Consider the following 5,498-nt stretch of genomic DNA (forward strand, 5'->3'; position numbering starts at 1 on the left):
CGCTGCCAGCAGCAACAGCAAGCCTACTTCCGCTTAGAGTTTCTTTCAGAATAAAAGTAAAAGCAACACTGGCTTAAATAACAACAACAACGTTGAAGAAGGCTACACATCTACATTGTAAAAGGAAATAATGACCATTTTGCGGCCTCGATGTAATTCTATGGACATCAAAGGCAACGTTTCTACTGGGAACTACTATTTATAGAACTCAATCATTTAAAAAAGTTAGTCTTGATAGATGACTGAAATACAATCATGCGATATTTCATCTATGCTCCATGTGTTTCTTGAATTTCCCTCTCTATCTTGAGCTGAAGAAATGCCTGTCGTGTCCCCGGCGGATGGATACTCTTTAACGGATGCTTCACAAGTGTTTATTTTTGATAACGTTGCTCCATTAAATCTTTTGACACCTGGAAGACTCTGAACACACCGTAAGAGTTATGGAATGAAAAAAAACAAAAAAAAAAAAAAATATATATATATATATATATATATATAATACCATCTATGTAATAGCATATTCAACCATATCAAAATAGTGTGTTTTTAACCTTTTACAGAAAACGAATTGTCATTTACAATCATGAACTGTCCTTTTTAACATATTTCATCTTAATTACAAACTCAGAATAGAGTGCAATAAACAAACATATTTGACTTAAAAAAATGATATTTGAACTGTCAGTTTGCAGCTTTAACCTCCAGAAATTGTTACTAATGCACACAAAAATAATGCTGTATTTATTACAAACTAGCTATCTATCAGTTTACTGTTATAACTGTCCCCTTCAGAAGGACAGATGCCCGGAATCACAGCGTTATTGATCGATTCAAATAGACTTGTATAAAACAATACAAAGCAATACAAGGACATCACATTTGGCCTCATCCCTTCTTTTTTCCTTCTGGAGCTATCAACTTTACTAGATTTACCTAATTTCAAGTTTAGAATGTACGTACACTGTGAGGTCTACCTACAGACTATATTTTATTTAACACTTTCAAAGGTTCCTGAACATGAACAGCCTTCAATAAATTGAGGTGTGTGATAGTGTTGCTGTGTCTCTGAGATGTTTGTCCCATCTTGTCTGTGGAGTTGCTGATGATGTCCGTGGTTGAAAAGCACTGGGATCACAGTAACGTAGGTCAACAATGCTCAGAAATGGAAGAGATCTTTTTTTCTTGCCTTTCTTGTCCTTTACATCGTGTGGAACCTCTTAGATTTACTGTGGGACCTCTCTGAGTTGCCTGTGTCACCATATTATCATCAGATCCCATATCACACATATCCATCCACCAAATCTAAGTTGTTCTTTTTCAGTCTAATCAATCCAGGAATATGTGTCATGTTATATGTGTGAATAAATGTCAGAATATATGAAAGGAGGATTAACATGAAGCTTTGTATCTTCAGGACCAATAAGCATGTGTTTGAGCTTTAAGCCTCCTTTAGTTTCATAAACTACAGATGAATCATCTCTGTCAGAGAGTTTATTGAAATTGTTCATTAACATAGAATAGAGCTGGACCTTGGATGCTGAATGTGGCTGTGCAGTTCATCATATTGCCCAGCAGGTGATGGTGCTGCTGCCAAAGCCATCACAGCTGTTGTCAGCTCCGCCACCATGATGGTCATCCAAGAGCGTCAGAGGTTTGACCTTTTGACCAGATGGTGCTGCTGAGAGGAGGCCAAAAGTGAGTGCACATGTAATGCATATTTTCTGTTTGAATCTGATTTAACTGATTTCAGTTCATGTTCAGCAGTGTATAGTTAGACTGTATACTGTAGGCATCTTCACAGTAGTCTTGCTCACAGAGACTGAACTGACAGCAATAGATAACTCCAAAACAACTATGAAAGACAAGATTATCCACTCATATGAACAATGGTAGCATGAATAAAGTGTTTGTTTGAACATGCTATTTACTGAATAGAACTAAACACTATTTATTATTTAAAGTTGTTACAAGGCGTTGTTCTTGACCAAAAGACAAATGATACTGGGGGTAAGAAACCGTTGAGTTTGTACTCATCCATCACTTTTAGCGAACCATTTCAACTTTTCATGTACTCTCCATTGAAATATATGGTGTGTAAGTGTTTGCATGTCCAGTGCAGTTGGCTTGTTATAGCTGCACACCAAAAATTTGATTAAAAAAAAATTGATTAAAAATTGACCCAGTGAATGTCAACGTGGCACCAATGCATTAATAGGTTAACTTTACTAGTCTGTGTAACTTTATTGCTCAGTTAAAAAAATATATATGTTGGTAAATTAGGCTTCATTTCTGTTCAGGAATATAGGCACACAACTGAACATTGAACAAAACGTCATCATTTTGATTGGATTTTTCACCATATAAGATATAATGTATATCCCAACCGTATAGTGCAGACTCTTGTTGGGGTTTGTAGCTTCAAAATCATCATCTAAAAGCTGAATTGCCAACTTGTCCATTGGGACTCGGCTGGGCTGAAACATCAGTGAGTTCTAGATTCTTTTTACTATTACTTATTATTAATTTAGTGTCTGTAAACTGTCTCTTCACCGAACAAAGCTTAATCGATGTTTCCAATTCAGCTTGTAGTCCAGCTTGTAGTGTGGAAGCTATAAAGAGATTGTATTACAACATTCCCTGTGCGTGTGTGTGTGTGTGTGTGTGTGTGTGTGGGGGGGGTGTTTGGGAATGCTTCAAACTGTTTTCCTTTATGTCAATGTTAGAGCCACTCCAGGCAGGAAGGTGACACAGTGACTGACAGCTCAGTCTGTTCCCGTGACTGCGAGATATTTTCCATTCAGCCAGGCAGCTTCCACTGCCAATGCACACACACACACACACACACACGCACACGCACACGCACACGCACACGCACACGCACACGCACACACACACACACACAGCCTAGCCACACTAGCCAAGGCTTTATAAGGGGGCTTGGTTCTGACAGCATGTTGTGATTGGCTGACTGAAGAGTGTGGGTGTGGTTTAAGGAATCCGACAGGTCTGGGATGATGTAACTATGACATCAGAGACATCCGGATGATCGCCTCAGTATGTCCAGTTCAATCAAACAAACAAATGTTCACCAGCATGTATCCTCTTCTAATAATTCTAGCTTAGACTATGTCTCATTTTGATGGTTTTTTTTTTTCAGGGTTTGATTTACAGAAATCTCACATTTGGGCCATTTATCTAAACATTAAAAGAAAAACAACAATACATAAGCAGACAGCAAACCAGGCTAAGATATTATGAGACACTCTGACTCAGATAGAGGAGGATGTCACACCAGCACCACCTCACTGTCCCTGCAGACATGCACAGATGAGAGGTGAAACTAAAAATGAAACCTCACACTGGACTCCAGACGAGATGGATTGAGACTCACAGAAAGTCTCGACATTGTCCTAATGTTCTCAGAGGTTACGGATCTCGTCTGGTCAGCAGTGGGTATTGTGCCACAGGAGACATCATGCTTGGTCACAGGAGATGAACTGCTCCACAGTCTTCACGAAACACCTCTGTCTTCGTATATCCATCTAGAAAAGTGGGCAGACTCCGATTGTATGGAGTTCAGCAGAGAAATATGTTTTTATTTTATTAGGCTGTCGTGGAGAGTGTTATCAGATATGGTATGACTGTTTGGTTTGAAAACGTCCCTGTTTCAGCTTAATCAAAGCTACTGCACCTGGTTCAAACAGCTTTGAAAATTATTGGCGTCAAAGATCATAAGCAGTCTTTGTTTGAAAGGTGTGTAATGAAACAGATGAAGAGAATCTTGGATGATCCATCCCATATTCTACACTTCTGCAAGAATAAGGCTGAGGGAATCATTAAAGATCCCGGACAAAACAGACTTTTCTCCCTGCTAAGGTCCTGAAGAAGGCACTGGATACATCAGGCCAGCATGAGAGGCTCAGGAGGAGCATCCACCCTCAGGCTGCTAGCACCACACTTCATACACATATATGCATTATTATTATTACACTATTTTAATGCACACACTGGAAGACCTGATGGGATAAAATTTTACATTTTCATATGAATTCCTGTGACAAATGAATTGATTGATCACCAGTTAGATTTGACCTACTTTCACATAATAGTTTAGTTTAGTTCCCATATTATAAAACCTGTCAGTCAAGTCAAGCTTTTCATTCCAAGATTATTCTGTGGGGCAAAAATGAGCTAACCTCTCTCCAGATGAATTTCGTTCCTCCTTGCTTCCCATATCCATCTGGGATCGCTCGACTGGGGAGTGATTTCAACTGGCTGGACCTTATCAAAAATCCTTGCATATGATTGGACAAACCACTTGTCCTTGTCATCTTTATTGACGCGCTACTTCAACCACTCACATCGAAACCAACCCGTGACGCAGCGGCGGCTGCGGCTCAGTGGTAGAGCGTGGTCATCCTCCATTCAAGAGATCGGTAGTTCGATCTCCAGCTACCCCGGTCCGCATGTCGAAGTGTCCTTGAGCAAGACATTGAACCCCGAATTGCTCCCTGTGCTGCGCATGGGTGTGTGAATGTGGTGTGAATGGTTAGATTAGATGGTATGTAGATGTCCACTGCCATCTGTGTGAATGAGTGAATGTGACAAGTAGTTTGAAAGCGCCTTGAGTAGTCAGAAGACCACAAAGGCGCTATATAAGTACAAGTCAATATACCATTTACCATTACCACACAGAACAGCCGACATGGTTTCCGCCTTCAGAGCCGTTCTCTGGTGTTCTCTTTAAGAAGAAAGATTCTCTAGATTGGACAACACGGATGAAACAGCAGCATCCATGTTGAGGTCTTATTCCTGGATGCGAGCAGACATAGCCGTTTCTCTGCAAAGACACATCCATAAAACCCTGCCTGGTGGTCCTGATTGGCTCGACCATTTTTAGCTGACCCTGAAATCACTTTCCGATGGAGTGAATCCAGATGGTTGAGTGGAGTTAGGCGAGTCAAGACAGAAGCAAGGCGGAACGAAAGTCATCTTGCGAGTGTCTGCTCCTCCACCCTCTGTGTAATGTGTAAACTTTATCTATGTCAGAATGTTAGATTTTAAGTGTAGTAAGATGATTTGTGTTTGTTGTGTTGCGTTTCTGTGTTTTTCCGCTAACCACCAGTTGTCACGCTGCGGTGAGGTCTGTCCTGTCTTTGGGTTTTTGTCTTGTGAATTTCCTGTTTTATTTTGATAGATAACTCTCCTCTCGTTCCAGGTCACTTGCCCGTCCTCTTGTGTCACCGGTTTGACGTCATTCCCTGCGTCTTGATTGTTTTCACCTGTGGTTCCCCTCCCCTCATGTGTATAAAGTCCGTGTCTTTTCCCCTGTCCCGTTGCCAGATTATTTCGTGCCTTGAGTCGAATGTATCCAGCGTTTTTCCTACAGTCTTGTTCATGCCATCGAGTTTATTGTTTCCACGTTCTGGTGATAGTCTTTCTTGTTTTGTCAAAGAAAGTGTAGCGTTTTTGAATTCTCGTGTTTCCATTGTTTT

The sequence above is a fragment of the Echiichthys vipera genome (genome assembly GCF_963691815.1).
Source record: "Echiichthys vipera genome assembly, chromosome: 22".
Taxonomy (NCBI): Eukaryota; Metazoa; Chordata; class Actinopteri; order Perciformes; family Trachinidae; genus Echiichthys; species Echiichthys vipera.